This window comes from Mirounga leonina, unplaced genomic scaffold (assembly GCF_011800145.1).
Source record: "Mirounga leonina isolate KUSES-001 unplaced genomic scaffold, KU_Mleo_1.0 Mir_165, whole genome shotgun sequence".
NCBI lineage: Eukaryota > Metazoa > Chordata > Mammalia > Carnivora > Phocidae > Mirounga > Mirounga leonina.
This window is the reverse complement of record NW_023270415.1, coordinates 50077087-50096397: the sequence shown is the minus strand read 5'-3', so window position 1 is coordinate 50096397 and position 19311 is coordinate 50077087. Positions and strand designations below refer to the sequence as shown.

The 19311-nt window shown below is 43.5% G+C and overlaps 1 long non-coding RNA gene across 1 annotated transcript; it reads left to right on the top strand.

Moving 5' to 3' along the window:
• The first annotated feature begins 5017 nt into the window (after positions 1–5017).
• On the top strand, positions 5018–11937 carry LOC118014764. Its single transcript, XR_004680373.1, has 3 exons — positions 5018–5047; positions 6021–6132; positions 9885–11937. It is a non-coding gene; the product is annotated as an uncharacterized LOC118014764 (long non-coding RNA).
• Positions 11938–19311: the final 7374 nt, after the last annotated feature.

Below are 19311 nucleotides of genomic sequence, written 5' to 3'. Positions count from 1 at the left end.
TATGCTATGCTGTGCTATGCTATTCTATGCTGTGCTGTGCTATGCTGTGCTGTGCTAACTTATGCTATTCTATCCTATGCTATTCTATGCTGTGCTCTGCTCTGCTCTGCTCTGCTATTCTATGCTGTGCTGTTCTTTGCTAACTTATGCTATTCTATGCTATGCTAATCTATGGTGTGTTGTGCTATGCTATGCTATGCTATTCTATGCTGTGCTGTGCTATGCTGTTCTGTGTTATGCTGTGCTATGCTGTGCTATGCTATGCTGTGCTAAGTTGTGCTATTCTATGCTCTGCTGTGGTGTGCTATGTTGTTCTGTGCTATGTAGTGCTATTCTATGCTATGTTCTTCTATGCTGTGCTGTGCTCTGCTCTGCTCTGCTCTGCTATGCTGTGCTATGCTAAGGTGAGCTATGCTATGCTGTCCTATGCTGTGCTATGCTAAGCTGAGCTATGCTATGCTATGCTCTTCTATGCTGTGCTGTGCTGTGCTGTGCTATTCTAGGCCAAGTCAATGCTTTCCTCTGGAACTGCTTTGGCCTCACTTCCTAGCTATTACATCCTTGTCTGGGTCACCACAGTTCATATAAACTTCCATTCCTCAGAATCCTTATATCACTTTGTTTGCACCCCTTTTATGACACATTCTACAAACTGCTTAGTACCTTAATTCTGTGATAAAGTTGCTACTCCATTACCAAGTTGGAAATCCCTGTGTTCAATAATCAGCCTGCCCTCTTTCCCAGTGTTGAAAGTTGATTTTAGAGGTCAGCTTGGCTAGGCCATAGGTACCCAGTTGCTTGGTCAAATACTAACCTAGGTATTACTGTGAAGATCTGCTGCAGATGTGCTTAACGTCTCCAATCAGCTGATTTTAAATAGAGCAGATTACCCCCCATAATGCAGGTAGGTGTCACCCTACCTACTAATTGATTGAAGGCCTTCTGAGGATTCCCAGGGAAGAAGGAATTCTACCTCAGGAATAGAACATGAAAGTCCTTCCTGAGCTTCCAGCTGCCGACCTACTGTGTGGATTTTGAACTCAAAACTGAAACATCAACTTTTCTCTAAATTTCCACTCTGCCTGCCTGTCCTGCAGATTTTGGAGTTGCCAAACCTCTATAATCATGTGAACTAAATCCTTAAAATAAATTTCTCTCTCTCTCTTCCTCCCTCTCTTTCTCTTCCTACCGGTGTATTAAACATAGCTATATTTGTTTCTCTGAAGAACCCTGACTAGTATGCCCAACTCAGGGCACGTGATTAGGATATTCCATTCTATTCAAAATCCAACCAATTCCATTTGTTTCCATGTATCTCAATAATGTGCATCCTTCCTCAATACAAAATCTCGCCACCACCCCCAGCTACAAGTTGAGAACTCCAATGGCCTGGAAAATTGTGCCTATCTTTTGAAAAGCCCCCTTCTCTGCATCATGGGGTCTCTGTCAAAAAAAAAAAAAGTGCCCTTAATCAGGACCTCTGGCAATTCTGAGCAGTCCCTGTCCCCTCCTGATCATGTTCTGGTGACAAGGAACTCACTACTATGATGGTATTTCCTTAGGTGCAGGGAAGATCTGGAGCAGCATCTCTTCCTCATAACCAGTGGAGCTCACAGTACACTGACATCAGCCTGGGCTTCCAAAGCTATCACCTGGTTATGTTTTTTACGCTTACACACACACACCTGCACTCCTCCTTGGCCAAGAGATGTTCTAGCATCAGCCATACCCTGATGCCCTGGGTCTATTTCTAATGATGATGCTGGCCTTGGCCACCACTCCAGACTGCCCTCCTCCTTAAAGTCAATTTCTTCTTGAGGACTTCATTTATAAACAGCCGTCCTCAATCATGGTCACTTCAATCCACCTGACATACTATAGATCACCAAACCTCAAATGCAAAGGTATCTCTCTGTTCCCCTCCTCCAAGAGACCTCCTTGGTCCCTATCCAAATTTGCCTTACATCTGCATAACTGAAAGGCACCACAAAGTTGATCCTTTGTGGAATTAATAAATTAACAATTACTATTATATGCTGTGCTGTATAAATAATAATTTTAATTATTAATTATTAATAGTATTAATAATACTAAATTAATGTGTTCACCTAGCTACCAATAACTCATTAATGCCATTTTTTTGCTTTGTTTTGAGTACCATTCACCATGCATCTCCATCAGTTATTTCTCAGGAAACATATCTGGAATGGATCAATCGATCGACGAATCAGTTCTCCTGTGGTCCAGGCATTCTGTTTTTTCTTCCCACTCCAGACCTCAGGAATTTCTCTTCCTGTATTTTATGGTATTTATATTTAATAAAAACACGTTGCAATCTCACACTCGGCATATAGTTGTTGGATGTATGTGGATCAAGGCCTTTTGAAACCAGGCAAAGGACCCTGTACTTAATTTGTTAAGCAATGGGGAGCCATTGAACCTGAGCACTTAATTTCAAAGTAATAAAAGACTAATTCTCTGCCCTATCAAGACTACAGATTCAACATACTGTGTATTGGGATTTTTTTAGAGCAAGGGATAGCTCTGTTAACTTTTTTAGTTTCCTTTCCGAGATGCTCCTGGTAAGTGCTTCATGTCTGTAAGCCAGGACCAGAGCTCTCACAAGCACCTGTAAAAAAACAATTCCAGATCAGAGAATTTTCAAATACTCCTTATTTTTGCAAATCACATTTTAAAAGGAGAGCATTTGCATATGCAAGGTGTCATCCCATGGAATATCCCTTATGCCCAGTTTCATAGAGCAATTATGTCTGCATTTTTGAACTGGCACCACCTTCAAAATACGTCCACGCAAATGGCACAACGGACATAAGTATTAACTAACCAGGCCAATTATCCAGACTTGCTTAGACTAATCAAGTGAGGAAGCAGCTTCAGTCTGTTGGATCTTTTTTGAACAACTACCAGTAAAACACGAACTTGTTGGGACTAGGAAATAGCACAAACACAATTTGCGACTTAGAAAGAGATTCTGCATTCCCCGAAATGCAGGTCCTTGCTCACAAAGCTTGGTCCACAGCCAGGCCTGCCTCCAAAAGTACTTTGAAGAAACGTCTTTCTGCCTCCTCACAGCAGAAAATCAATACTGCACGCTGGAGGGGGGAGACAGAGAGTTAAAACGTCCTCCTCACACGGGTGAGTAAACACCACCTCTGTGCTAGGGACAGTGCAGCGCAGACCTGCAGGCTGCAAGACAGACTACAAATAAAAACCCGTCCCTGAGCAAAGGGGCAGGGGGAGGGCTCAGCCCAAAGCTAGCACGGCAGAGCCCTTTGCCTCATATAATTTCATTTCTGTGCCGCTGCAGATCAGTGTGTGCCTGCGAAATTGCATAATGTGCCATTTACCCAGCTGTTATTCCAGCAAATCTATTCTTTGCACACTGATTTGCCCGCCTGCCTAATGAATCCACAGGAAGGGAGGGAGGGAGAAGCAAAGTTTTCACCCTGACAGTGTGTTCTGGGCCACTCCTTCACCTCAATCTACCTGCCCCTCCCACACTTAGAGAAAATCATAGGCCTCAAAGCGCCAATGAATAGGAGCTCTGCGTGGGTCTTTCTTTACTCTGCGCTCACCACTTTCTGGGAGAGAGATATGTTTTTCATGTCCTTTGTGACTTAACCTGCTTCTGTCTCCTCCCGAGGTCTAAAACAAAGGTTCCTTTCCTCTGGGCTTCTCCCTTGCTGCTCTCCTGTTTCTTCTCAGTTCCTCGGGTATTTCTGTCTTCTCCCCACATTGAGTCAGATCCGAGTATGGGTTGCAGAAGGCTTCCAAAGTCGTCACTAAATACTAAAGGTAGGCAGGCTCCGACAGCTCTCAGCAGCCCACATCCTCAGGCGAGTATTTTTCCGCTACACTGATGATAAAAGGTAAGTACGTTCCTTTGCTGGGAACCATCTAAAAGGGGAGCTTTAAAAACAAAACACTGCTAGTTCCCAGGGACAAAATTCGCATTTTTCTTCGTGCCACCACAAAGCTCTTCAACACCCCAGTAGAAGGGAATCCTAATTACTCATGGCATTCCAGATGAGTGGTGAGAAGCAAAAAAGGGAGCTGGTGCACAAAGACGAGGGACTGGGGAACCGAGCCCCACGTGAATCAGGGGCTCAGAAGTCAGAAGCAGCTGTTACTGCCTTTTTCCACCAGAACTCCATGAGCCCGGCTCACAGGAAACCACTTACTTGTTTTTGTTGATCTTTCTCACTATTAACTAAACCAGAATGCAAAAGAATTTCTGAACTAATAATGTCTCCTAATATTAAACTATGTATGCATATGGACTATTTAGGTTATAACATATAAATAAAGGGAAACGCACATGTGTATGGATTTATGCCGTAGACATGTTTTTGGAAAAGTGGATGCAGAATATTCTATAAATCCAAGCCCTTGGGATCTTCATTTTAAAAAGACATTTGATCGTGTATCTATTTATAAAGCACAGAACATTACTGGTAATGTGGTTTTTCTCGTGCATTCCCCCCCCCCCCAAGATTCTTTCATTTTAAAATGAGCATAGTAGTGTATTTCTTCAAATAGAAAATTTGGAAAATTTTTGTAGATTCCTGTCCCTCTATTGCAGTGCTCATTAATCATTTATGATTCCAAGTTCTGGAATAATCCCAGACATAACTCCTGAATTCCACACAAGCCCTTTAGTTTCACATGCTCAGGAAAATGTAGCAACCCCACTTCAGACTAGAGCATACTTATAAATGTGGGAAATAATCTGAATTTCATCCTGATCACTCAGCAACCCGCCCCCCCTTCTCCCTCTCTTTCAAGAATATCGATATTAATTCACTTTGTGAGTTTTCTTTTCTTTCTTTCTTTTTTTTTTTTTTTTATTTATTTGACAGAGAGAGACACAGCGAGAGAGGGAACACAAGCAGGGGGAGTGGGAGAGGGAGAAGCAGACTCCCCGCGGAGCAGGGAGCCCGATGCGGGGCTCGATCCCAGGACCCTGGGATCACGACCTGAGCCGAAGGCAGACGCTTAACGACTGAGCCACCCAGGCGCCCCAACAGTGAGTTTTCTAATAATCGGGGCTTCCTAAAAATGAAATACGCTTCCTGTTGAACAATTTTCTTCTCAGTGAGGATATTGTGGTACAATCTGGATGACCATTCATCAGCTATGTTGCAAAAGTACCTTAGATATTGAAGTTGGTATTAGCCAACCAGTAAGATGATTTTTTTAAAGTGTGTGTGTATGTGTATGTGTTTTTTTTCTTGTGGTAAAATACACCTAACATAAAAATGGTGACATTTAGTCCGTTCACAATGCTGTGCAACATCACCACTGCCTAGTTCCAGAACATTTTCATTACCCTAAAAGGAAATCTGTACCCATTAAGCAGTCCCTCCTTCTCCTCCCTCCCTGCCTTCCCAGCCCCTGGCAACCAGTAATCTGTTTTGTATCTATCTCTAGGGATTTGTCTGTTCTGGATATTTCATATAAATGGAATCATATTTTATGGGGTCTTCTGAGTCTGGCTTCATTCTCTCTGCTTCAGCAACCCTTCTGGGTGTAAATCATCTCTAGTTAATTGCTTTGAGATCCATCTTTCATTTCCATCTTCTCTGTTCCCTTCCCAGGCTCTGGTCTGTGTGGTTTGCATCATGGCCAGGGATTTGCCACCCCCCCCACCCCGCCCCTGCCCGCCACGGAGCGCCCTAGGGGCACCACGCTGACAGCCCTCCTGTCACTCCTTGTTTCAGGTCTGACTGGGGCTGCCTGTGGAGAGAGAAGAGGAGCAAATCATCCTCAAACTTTTTCATATTTTCCAAAGGTTTTCGTATTTTAAAATAAAATGTGAGAGGCGCTTTTTCCCTTCTTGACAAATTTAAATGATAATTAGCTGGTAACAGAAAATCTCCCCTGAAGTGTCACAGTGTGCTTGTACTTAACAGAGCCACCCTCAGATCCGCACCCCAGATTGGCTCTAAGTAGAACACTTGCTTATGTCCAAAGAGCTGTCACTGCTTCCTTCATTCCAGACGTTCATCGTTGGGCAAGGTACGCGCATCACACCTGCATCCCCTTCAGGTTAACAGAAGCGACACAATGAAGAGCAGACTGTCGTATGCCCGGGGCCATGCTGGACTCCAGGTGAGAAGATCCATGCTCCAATCACATGGCTGCCATTTATGAATGACATAACAGTGACCAAGTCACTGGACAGTCTGAACCTTAGGTTTAAAAGGAAAGTTTTGTTTGTTTTAAAGATTTTATTTATTTATTTTAGAGAGAGCGAGAGAGAGCAAGAGCAAGTGGGGGGAGGAGCAGAGGGAGAGGGACAAGCAGACTCCGTGCTGAGCTCGGAGCCCTGCATGGGACTCCACTCAGGACTCAACTGGGGGCTCACCCCACGACCCTGAGATCATGACCTGAGCCGAAATCAGGAGAAAAAAGGAGGGAAAGTAGGGAGGAAGAAGGAGGCAGAGAAGGAGGAAGTTAGCTAGTTTCAGTTGGGAGAAGCTTCTAGACTGGAAAACACAACATTCCCAAGGTTACACATACTAGGGAGTAAATTTGCTTCGCGACGGGCATGAATTAAAAGCATAATCATGGGTGCCTGGGTGGCTCAGTCAGTTAAGCAACTGCCTTCAGCTCAGGTCATGCTCCCAGGGTCCTGGGAGCCACCTGGGCACCCCAGAAGGAAGGTTGTTTTAAACAGTGGCTAATCTCACCAGATTGTTGCCAAGATCAAAGCCAAGAAAAACAACCACATACAGGTAAGGTCTTTGTAGTGACCCTATTCCCCAAGTGTCTGCTAACATGTAAGCATCGTCCAAGCAGGAACTTTACCATATTTTCTGCTTCCCTGTCTAATATATCACTCACGACAGTAAACACTCAGCAAGATTTTAATGAACTAGTGAAAGAAAGAAAGAAAGAATACTATGATTATCAATAGCCAAGGTTATAAATTAGCCTGTAATGAGCATCATTTATTGGCAACAACCAGGATCATTGAGGGCCAAGTTGTCACAAGGTAGTGTCTTACTCTGTTTTATTTCTTCTAAATGATACTCGACTTGGAAAGGAAGTGAGAAACGTTGTTCTAATGTAGAGAATAGGAAAGTAAGAGGTAACTTCAATTTGAGATGGGCTTTTGTCACGAGCCTAAGAAACCTCACTCAAAATTTACTCCTCCCCAGTTCCTTCTTCCTGGTTTCTACCCACACTGTGATTATGCTTTTTTTTTTTTTAAGATTTTATTTATTTATTTGACAGAGAGAGAGAGAGAGCACAAGCAGGGCGAGTGGCAGGCAGAGGGAGAGGAAGAAGCAGACTACCCACTGAGCAGGGAGCCCGACGTGGGGCTCAATCCTAGGACCCTGGGAGCATGACCTGAGCTGAAGGCAGTTGCTTAACTGACTGAGCCACCCAGGCACCCATGATTATGCTTTTAATTCATGCCCGTCGCGAAGCAAATTTACTCCCTAGTATGTGTAACCTTGGGAATGTTGTGTTTTCCAGTCTAGAAGCTTCTCCCAACTGAAACTAGCTAACTTCCTCCTTCTCTGCCTCCTTCCTTCCTCCCTACTTTCCCTCCTTTTTTCTTTCTTTATTGTTTTGGTGGTAACTTTTAAATTTTTTTGTTTTTATTATTATTATTTTTTAAGATTTTATTTTGTTTATTTGAGAGAGAGAAAGAGCACAAGAGCGGGTAGGGACAGAGGGAGAAGCAGAATCCCCGCTGAGCAGGGAGCCCGCTGCGGGGCTCAATCCCGGGACCTTGGGATCATGACCTGAGCCAAAGATATTTTGGCTCATAATCACAACACTGTTATTATACCTAACAAAATAATAATCTCTTTTCATCTGTTTTCATTTCAATCCCTCTTTTCACTCCACATTCTAATTTCTCTAAAAGAATCAAAATGTCCTTTTACATTTAGTTTGTTTAATTCAAGGTCCACGTGTGACCTTTAATGTATTGGGGACAGAAACTTTGTATTTTGTTACTCTATTTCTTGGTCTTAGTGCAGCTCGTACTAACTGCTTGGTGGACACTCAGGAAAGTGTGTTTTTTTTTTTCCATGGGACAGTCATTTATTGACTCCCTCTATGTCCCAAACAATGTCTTAATTGCTGGTGATGCAATATTAAGACAGTGGGCGCCTGGGTGGCTTGGATGGTTAAGCGACTGCCTTCAGCTCCGGTCATGATCCTGGAGTCCCAGGATTGAGTCCCACATCTGGCTCCCTACTCAGCAGGGAGTCTGCTTCTTCCTCTGACCCTCCCCCCCCCCATGCTCTCTCTCTCACATAAATAAATAAAATCTTAAAGAAATATATTAAGACATGGTTTTTGTCCTCAAAACCTCAAAATTTAAGTGAAGTGAAATGAACATTTAAGTAAATGAATGAAGACTGTCAAGGTAAATCTATCAAGCCATTGTCTGCTATTTTTCCTTCAGAGAAAGCTTTGAGGTGGAATTTGATTTTCCTAATTTTCCTAATAGCAGAATCAATTAATCATTTCATATAGCTAAAAACACAGATCTGAAGTTCCATTACACGAGCAAGACTTCAGAAAATTTGCTGAACACAAATTATTTTTTGTTGTTGGTCCGGAGCTACTCTTTATGTTTTACTTTCAGAAACTGGATATTTAAATATTAGGTCATCCCACTCAATGGCAAAACAACCCATTATTTAGTGGGTTTCTGTTCTCCACAAGATAAAGGGCCCCCTCCTGAAGCAGTCTGCCAGACCCTATATATGGCAGCCTCATCTCCTTCTCCAGACTCATCTCCTGCCTCACATCTTAGGTTCCACCAAAACTGAACAGCTAATGTTACCCTACCTCGAAGTCTTCCCATATTTGCCCCATAGTTCATGTCCTTGGCCCCCTCCAGGCTCTGCTTATGCTCAGGAATGTTCCACCTGCCCTTTTCCTGTCCTCTTTCCCCTTTACGTGGCACATCATTTAAAATTCAGTTCAGGTGTTCCTTCCTCCAAAAAGCCTTCCAGATTTCAATGGATACCCCTCCTTGGGCTTCTTGGACACCATATATAAATCTCGTTTAGTACATAGCCCTCCATGCTGAAATAATATGCTGTCCGGCCTCTCTCTCCTTCCCTCCCCCTAAACCAGACATGACCCTGTCCAGGACCAGAACTATGTACCCTGCATCTCAGTTTCCCCAGGCACAGCCGAGGCCTGGCAATGGGAAGTCCTCAAGAATTCTTTAGCCAGAATTACTGGAAGATGACAACAGGAATAAGGGAGACAGTTACAAAATGTTAAGAGATAAAAATCATGATGTTCTTTTCAATCACTTTGTGATGCTGGAGCTGGAAACCTGTAAGGGAATGTTCTATTGTAACTCTCTCATTTGGCAGTTGAGGAAACCACAGCTGAGAGAGAACATGATCATGAGGGTTCATGGTCAAGTAGCGTGTCACTCAGGACCCAACAGGAAAGAGACAACATGCCTGAATGAGATCATTCCAGGATGGTGTGTTTGTTTGTTTTACCAAAGGACTGAGAATGGGGGCAGGTGTAGGACAGAGATAGCTCAGTCACCTGAAGCTATAACTAGCAAGGGAGTGGTTAACCATTCCTTGGGCTAGAGTGACTCGTCCCCATTTGCCCAGGACTGTCTTGGTTCTAGAACTCAAAATCCCGTGTCCTGGGAATAGCCTCAGTTCCAGCAAACCAGGAAAATTGATCACCCTACCTAGAAGGAAGGGAATGGTGATTAAAACCTGAAAAGAAAGACAGTCCCCTTAAGAGAAAGCAGTGATCTTAGGACAGGGCCAAACTTAACCCAAAGTGACCTCACAGGGAGGAGGTCAGGGAATAGGAACCCTGCCTTCACTCTACTCCCTTCTTCTAACCTCTTGCAGAGACTCTGCATGGGGCTCCCCACGAGCCAGAGTCAACCAGAAGCCAGGTCCACACGGCCAGCCTCCTGGGTCAGAGAGCAGAACAGAGAAGGGGGTGCCCCTGGAGCAGCAAACAGCACCAGCCCAGGCCTCGGGCACACAAAAGAGCCTGAGGATGATGCCCAGCTCCCGACCTGGGAGGGACTCACAAGTCCTGAGGCAAGGAACAAGATGGTATTACACAAATCCGCAAACCCTTTCCATGATTCCCAAACGTTTCCAACAAAATGGGCCTGGAGGGAAGGGTGTTTTAAATTCTTCTGTTCCCCTCTGGCTCCCATCCCTTCTTCAGGCTGCGAGCCACCTTGCCATCCCATGAATGTCATCTCTGTCAGCACTGCGCAGATCCAGACCTAAAATGCAGCGCCCTCCTCAAATTCCACAGAAAGCATCCACTCACAGCGGATAGATTTGGTGTTCAGTAGATTGCACTGAAGACTTAGAGGGAGTCCAAAGAAGAGTTTACAACATAAAGAACATCAAGTTCAACAAGACACCCTTGTCCTTGGAAGCCCTTCCGGCGCCCCAGCCATGTGGAACGCTTCAAGGACCACCTAATGCCCCGTATTTCCACCGCCTCCCACCAAGTCCTCCTGCCTCTCCCTCGTCTCCCCCTTCCTCTCATACTCTTCTACAACAGCACAGAAATGCCCCACGGGGAGCAGTTCGCCATTTCCTTCTGGGCCTCTGCAGGACCAGTCAACACGCAAGCCCTCCAGCTCTCAGCTTCGTCCCTGAGAGACTTCGTGGAGGGCTCTGCCTGCCAGAGCCAGCTCCCTTCCAGTGATAAATTCTGCTGCGGGCTGTCCGCCGAGAAGTTTTCAACCTCCTGTTGTACATTATTCTAGAGAAAGCAGTTGATGTTAGTATAATCCTTTGAGAAGTTTATTAATCAACTTGCACGAAAAAGCCTGTATCAATGGCTTTCTTGTCTCGTGGAATTCAATTCTCCCTTTGAACATGTCACAGTGCAGTGCCCCTCTCAGAGTTAGCATAGTTGAGCATCTTGTGATCGCTGGAGTAGCTAGCCCAGCCACGGCATACTGAGCTCGTCTTTTTGTTTCAAAGGCTGATTCAGACAGCTTAGGATCTCAGCTCTTTAAAATTACATTGACATGAATCGTACTGCCTACAAGCTGCCACTCCTGGTGTAATTTTGATTTCCAGATCCTACAAGGTTCTGTATCTTAAAGAGTTATATTCAAAATGCCTTTGCACACCTGGACCTTTTAGTGACTGAACGTTTGCCCTTAACGTAGGGGCAATGGTGAACAAAAGGCCAAGTCCTTTCAGGAATGCTCAGAGTGTGAGAGAGAGGCTTCCTTTTTCAGGACTGCTAGACTTGACATAGAAAGCCAAAGGGAAGAGGATGCATCTGGCTCAGAGCACTGGGGAGCTGCTTCCGGTTTACGGTTTCTTTTGTAGATAATAAGAGAATGCACTCACTCACAGCTTGACTTCAACGTGGCAAAGAATCCAAAGGAGACTCAAGTGTGAAAGGGCTGGGGACAAATAAAATTGCTAATAGTTCATTTAAATCACAGAGTATGGGATTTCAGAGCCTCTGCATAGGTCGCCTTAACCCAGACTTAAATGTTATATAGATATTTTCATCTTTAGAACTTACTGTCAGCCTTACTTTTGCTGTCTTATTTACCAGATTTGGTCAATTGTAGAGATTCTTACAGACTAAGCATAATTTGAAATTATGTCTCTTCCTAGACTATTATCCACACATCTTATTGTTCAGTTGTAGAAGTATTTTGCATTTCTTCAACTTTATAAACCACACATACAGAGTTAGAGAGGCATAAAGGAACAGAGTTCTGCTAGAGAGCATTCCTAGACTCATGCACTAGCTCTGTTAATGAGAGTGTGAACTTTGGTTATTGAATCTTAGTTACAGTTGAATGGCTTTTAGCTGTAGATTATCAAAACACCACCAGAAACACCCATCACTAAGGAAATAATAAATATCCTTATGGTTTAAGCTCCTTTTAGCTGGGTTTCCAATTATGTCAAAGTGCTGGATCCAGCATCCCTGCAATTCTCTGGAGGAGAGACCTTTCCCTCATGGTCACAGGATGGCTGCCACAGCCGTAGTCATCCCACAAGGCTTTAGTTAAAGGCAGGAAGCAGCTGGGTAATCGGGGTCATTAGAAAGCACTGTCCTTATATACCACTCTCTTACTGTCAATGTGGAAAATTCCTTCCCAGGAACCCTTCCATGCCAGCACACTTCTTTTACCATTCATCAGCCTGAAAAAGGTCTAGTATCAAGGGAGGCTGGGAAAGTGGGTAGTCTTATCAGACTTTATCATGGCAGGCAGACACTAGAGAAAGGATGTAGACATAGCTGGGACAGTGGCCACTCCTAAAAAACTGCTATTACCAAATGGCACCCCTTTAAAGAAAATTCTCCAGAGCTGCTATTTAAAGCTTTATCAGAGCCTCATGACTCTGTAATAATATAGAAGCATATGATAAATGAAGCAGTATCCTGCATAATTCAAATGGTGACTATAGGAAAACCTTCCTATAGGGAAATAATTTAGAAAGAAAGGCAGAAAATGGAATACGGGAGAAGATTCAGAAGTGTTTCAAGTCGCCTACCAAATGGTATCCTGGTCCTTTCACCCTCCAGGAGATCACTTACTAATAAATCACAAGCAGAAGACTGAGCAGCAATTCTCTCACAAAATCTTAACATGCCCTGAGTTAGGATTAGCTTGTCCTGGTGAATTTAAATGGGACAACAAACTGGTAAAAGTCTGTGTGTCTTTCGTTCCAGATATCTCCCTCCCCTCCCAGCAGCCACTCCTGACTGAGTCCGCTTGCTGAGCACAACCCCAGTGGGATTTGGTGTATAAAGCTGAATTAGTCAATGCAGAAATTTAGCTCCAGCTTAACTGAAAGCATTTGGTAACTTGTAGAGACACGCATCATGATAGAAATGTCACCAACTTGGCAGACATAAATGTCTGAAAGAAAACATTCCAATAGAATATACTGAAACACACAAAATCCCAGCGACACACCAGGCTTTCCAAAGCAATCCAAGCCTATCCAGGGGGTGGAAAGATCGGAGAGATAAAAAAGATGTAAGATACTTAATATTAAATTCCAAATTAGTGCCTCTACACTAGTGTACGGAAATGCCTCATCTGGGGTTGTGGGAAATGTCACATTTGTGCTAAGCGAATTTAAGATAGGTATTCATTAAATGCTTTTTGATCGACTAGTGGTAGGATGTTTTTCTACCAGGAAATATCCATCAGCTTCTTGACTTGCTCACTGTGAACAGAGAGCAAGCCAATCAAATCCAGGTGTATAACATTTTCCCCGGAGGTTTAACAGCTGCCTACCCCTGCTATTCATTTAGCTAATAGACACGAAATCAGAGGAGAACCCCCAGAGGCCTGTCCCTTGCTTTCTTTCCTGGACATTGGAGGGAACATAGAAAATGCAGGCCAAAATATGAGCAAATAAGAGTGGAGACCCTCCACCAGTGGTTCTCAACCAGGGACATTTGGCCCCTCGAAGGGGATATCTGGCAATGTCTGAAGATGTTTTTGGTTGCCACCACTGGGGTGGGGGAGGCTGTTGGCACCTAGTGGGTAGAAGCTAGGGATACACCCATAGATTGTCATTTAAATATCTAGTTGGCATCTCAAATTTAGCAGGTTTAAAACTGAACTCCTACACTATTGCCCCAATAGTGTACTCCATCCTCCTGATTGTTCAGACCAAAAATGTAGGTGTCCTCTGTGACTCCCCTCTCTCATATCCCACATTCCATAGATCAGGACATATATCCAGAATCAAATCATGTCTTGCTCCCTCCACCATATTAATCTGAATCAAGCTCTCCTCAGCGTTCCCCTAGATTATTGCAAGCGTTTCCAAATGGCCTCCCCACAGCTGATCTTCACCAGATCAGCCAGAGTGATCCCATCACAAATAAGTCAGATCTTATACATTCTCTGCTGGGATCCCTGCAATGGTTCCATCCCACCCAGAATCAAAACCGCAGTCCTGCTAGCATGCTGGGAGGCACTGCCCATCCTGGCCCACCCCTATCTGCTGGGCCTTCTCTCTCTCTCTCTCTCTCTTCTACTCCAGACTCCAACCTCTCCAGCCCACACTGCCTTTCCTGGCGCCCTTTGCCTCTGTTGCTCCCCCTACTGGAACGCTCCACTCTCACAAACGTCACCTCCTCCCTCTTCTATTTAAACTTGCATCCTCCCCTACCCCACACTCACATTTGCCCTTCTCTGCTTTGTAATCTGACACACCACTGGTGTTAATACTGCTTTGCTTCTCTTCCCCCACAAGAATGAAAAAAAAAAAAAAAACCAACTTTATGAAGGTAAGAATTTTGGTCTTTTTAGTGCACTACTTTATTCCCAACAACTACATCAGTGTTTGAGGCACAGTCGGCCCTCAGTAAATATTTATTAAGTGAATAAATGAATGAATGAGTGAGTGAATGGACTGTCAGAACACACACACATCTTCCAGTAAAAGACAATAATTCTGGGAGGGATGATCTAATTTAATAGAAGAAAAGGCAAGCTCTTCACGAATGTCACCTAATCGGCACAGCCTTCCTATCTAAACGTGGATTCGTGGATTCACCATTTCCCATCAGTTTGCAGAGCAGCTTCACTTCCCCTTTCCTGGTTTCATACAATGGCCAGGAGCAAGCAGATCCGTAGAAAATAAATGTCATTAGAATACCTGTCTGACAGAAACTTTATTGTCTACCACCTCTATTTGCAGAAAGACCCGGTGCAAACAAATTATTCAGCAGAATGCTCTCCCCAGCACTCCGCAAACTCTTTGTCAGCTGAAGGGCTGTAGAGGAAGAATTGATTTTTAGGTTGTCCAGAGAAAGCGTTCAAGGTGTTGGGATGGAAGGAAGGCTCTTCCAGATGCGTATCATTTGGCCTCAGCTCTGTTTAGAGAGTATATTTTAAATGTGAAGTAGTCCCAAGAGATCCCTTGCTTCCATCCAAACAGGTAGACCGTGTGTCCTGAGGTCTGTGTGGTTCCTCAGATCTTGGGGTCAAGTTCCTTAATCTCTCAGAGCCTCTGTTGGCTCATCAGCAATATTGAAATGGTAATAATATCTTAGTGCCTGCCTGGATTGGAGATGGTACTCTGTCCAGACTGAGCCTTACTTTATATCTTTGGCACAGAGAGAAGGAAGTTGTAGGACTCCAGGAGCCAGAAATCAGTCAAGAAAATTTTCTCTTTCTTTATTTCTCATCCAAGAAAATGCTATAAAAATTCAGATATTACCCTCCCTGTTCCCATCTCTCTGCCAAAGTTGGAATACTTTGCTGTCTAGCAGTCCCAAGCCTCTCAACTGGAACAGTTCACTTGGTCAGAAAGAAGGACCCAGAAGAGTTTGCTTGCAACCAACCCTCAGACAGCTTAGACGTGATGTGGCAACTGATTTGAAGGCAGAGAATGTTCTGGTCTTGAATAGATCCCCGAGTAGAAACGGTGGACCAGCAGAGACAGCCAGTCTTACCTCTCTCTCGTCACTTGGGATGCATTTATTTTTTGTTCTCCTCTTTAGTAGAGATGTGGAAAGAAACTAGCGTACTTATAGCATACACTATCCCAGAAAATTAACAAACATTGCATATTCTTTTCTCTTTTATACTACACATGGTCTATCTTCTGGGAAAGGGCACAGAGATCTTTATAGTATCTTCACTAAGAAAAGCAGCGATCATCACAGCCTGTTAACTCTATCTGCTTTCTAGGAAAAAAAAGGGGAAAAAAAGAAATTACATGGTGAGTATACACGGTGGGCGTTGAAGCCGGGATGTACTTAAAGTCCATGAATAGGATTTCACCATGGGAGCTAAATAATTACATATTTCATTGCGTACTATGAGGTTTTAGTGAAATCGATATATAAATGGTTAGCTCAGTGTCTAAGCACCCTGTGCACGTAGATGCTAGTTCTCTTCTGCCCTTTTCTTTTATATTCATATCAGAATGATGGGTAGTGAAGTTGAATACTTTAACAACTCCCTAACATCTCTTACTGCCTCTAAAAATGGGGGCAAATATGGTGATGCCCTTTATTTAGAAGCAAGCAAGAGTGGGGTGAGGCAGGGGCTGATGGGGAAAAGATTTGTTCTCTCTGTAGACTGGCGTCGATATATGTACATGATGTCATATGGACAAGTTAGAGAAATAATAGGTGAAAATCTATTAAGACACTTCATTAACCATAGAAATTATTAAGTTAGTCCTCATTAATAGAGAAACAATTAAATGAATGATGATACATCCCTACCATAAAATACCAAGCAGATGTTACCAAGAATGAGATAAACCTCAATGTAGAAATCTGATCCTATTTACATATATATATATATGTATGATCCTATTTATATATATCTATATACATATATACACATATATGTATATATACATAAGTCCGTGTGCTTGTGCAATAAGTGTGTCTATCTGAAAGAGCACAATTCAAGTCGTTAAACATGGAATGTGTGGTGGGAGGAGAAAAATAGATTTTCACTTTTTATGTTACACATGTGGCAGAAACACATAATTCTCATTGACTATCCATATGATCCTCCATTTTCCCACGCAGTTGGGTGAAATCATGTGACTGGTTTCTGCCCTTGAAATGTGAGCTGAAGTAGCATTCATCACTTTCTGTCTGGGGTACTTAAAGTTGTGAGTCCTCCAAGCAATCTCCCTACCACAAAATGGAAGCAGCCTAGATTGCTATGTTACCCAAGTAGGACAGTTTCCCAGGAGCCCCTTAACTTGAACTAAAAATGTAGCATGAGTGTCTCTGTGTGTGTTGTAGGTGGGGGTACTTACTGGGTAAAGCCACTGAGATTTGGGAGTTAATTAATATAGTGTATTAGTTATCTATTAGACATAACAAATTACCTCACAAGCTTAGCAACTAAAAGCAACAAACATTTATTATTTTACTGGTCAGGATCTCAGGAGCCATTCTGACTGAGGACACTTCACCAGGCTTTGATCAAGGTGTTGGCCAAGGCTGTGGACCTTTCAAGGCTCTACCAGGGCTGGAGAATCTGTTCACATGCTCACTCATGTGGCTGTTGGCCAGACACATCAGGGAACACTCTGTAGGTTTGCTCAAGGTAGGGCAGCTTGCTTTCCCAGAGGGAAAGATTTAAGGGAAAGAGGCAGAGACAGAGACTCCAAGGTGGAAGGCTCGGTCTTCCTATAACCTAACCTCGGAAGTGACATCCCGTCATTCTGCCTTACTCTGTTTGTTTTTTTTAAAACATTTGATTTATTTATTTGACAGAGAGAGACACAGCGAGAGAGGGAACACAAGCAGGGGGAGTGGGAGAGGGAGAAGCAGGCTTCCCGAGGAGCAGGGAGCCCCATGCGGGGCTGGATCCCAGGACCCTGGGATCATGACCTGAACCGAAGGCAGACGCTTAACGACTGAGCCACCCAGGCAGCCCCTGCCTTACTCCGTTGTTAGAAGTAAGTCTCACTCAAAGGAATGAGAATTTCAAGATTGTGAGTAGCAGGAGGCAGCTGACTGGAGCCATCTCTAGGACTGCCTGCCACATGCAACATAGCCTAGCCTATCCTGAACAATATCCTTCTCTGCCATTTGACATTATTTTACAGCAAGCATGAGTTACTTCCATAATGTAAAACAAAATTAAAACCTAATATACTGAAATGCTGTATTTTTTTTTAAGTATCCAGGTAGAATCTTATAAGTTCTTTTTCAAAAAAAAATGCTAAAGGGCAAAATTATCTATTTTTCCTCTGCTCAAAATAGCCCATTGCTCTCCAGTTCTTAAATGTACATCTTGAAAGTGACTCATTTTATCCCTTATCCATTTGTGCTTTTTTTTTTTTCACACTAAAGACATTTCCTGTGCTGCACTCTAAACTACTGGGAGGCCCCCTGAACATTTTCTCCAGAAAAACACTTTCTTCTCCATTTCCTACGTGTTAATTGTATAGCACAGCAGCCTCTGAAGTGAAAATACAAAGTGAACCAGATAGTAGTTCGCTCCTAAAGTCAGGCCCCCAAAGCTTACATCACGCTTTGGAGAGGCTGTCTTTCAGTAATTAGTTACTGCACGGACACCTCGCTGTTGATTTTCATCTGGGCCATCACACTTCCAAATTCTAAGCTAATAAAGCAACCAGGACACTAGACTCAACTGGAAGCTGTGAGCTCACTGAGCCAGGAGGATCTGGGTCAATCTTAGAGAATTATCACTTCTCTTAGTTTTCTTTCTTGAGAAACATACAAGGAAGAAAGGAAGAAAGTGAATATAATTACATAGTGAGTATCTTTAAATAAAGGGTAAGGATAACATTCTCAAGGGGTTTCTTTTGTTTTTGGAAAAGGAGGACTGACCAGGCAGAAGTCCAGAGATGCTCTAGTGAAAGAAATTTCCAAGGCACAAATAAGCTGATACAGGAGACAGGATCCAGGAGAGGGGAAATTAGATCAAATAGAAGAGGCAATACTAGGGAGATAAGATTGACCTTGAAAGAGTAGTAGATTTCAACTTGCTAAATAGGAGTCATCAAATGCACACTGTTTGGAGGGTGAACACGCTTTCACCATCTGTACTCTTTTTAAGAGCTAGGTAAGATTCAAGTGACCCTAACAGCATGGTAAAGTTGGCAAGTGACTGTAAATCATTTTAAATAGTCGCAGTTTGTAAAATAATGGGTCCTGTGGGAAGAGAGTGAGGAGTTTTCACCACAGCTGGGTAGTCCCTATAATTTCCCTCAATTTTCCTCTAAAAATCCCACATCAGCAATGTAATTGTCTGCCTCACTGTCTCCCTTCCACCCCAGATGGAAGAGAGAAAGCACTGAAGAGAATAATAATGTGACACTCAATAAAGTGTTCTCAGCAAAGCCCTGGGCTGGGTGGGGAGAGCGGGGGGAATCCAGAAAAGGGGATGCAGCACCACCTCTGGACACAGCTCTGTGCTTTAGGAGGCCAGAGCCATTCAGCAGAGCTCCCCCCCCCCCCGCCCCGGGGCTAGAAGAGGGAAGATTTGCAATGCCACACTTTGTCACCCTCCTTCTTTCAGAGCATTTTGGCCCATGTTTATTTTACTTATTGGTTTCAGTCAGGTTTCATTTGAAAGAGCTCGGAGGCAAAAAAAAAAGAAACACATTAAAAAAAAAAAGAAAGAAATTGTCTAGTGGAATATTCCAAAGGTCAACCTTAGCCCATTTGTTCTTCCTCCCGAGTTGAGTTCTTTTAGGCAGAGGATGAGGGTAAATATGAAAATTGGTAACAGACTCGTATTCTGATAATAGCCCAGAACATAACAGGAGGCAGTAAAAGTAGTTCACCCGAGCTTTCTGC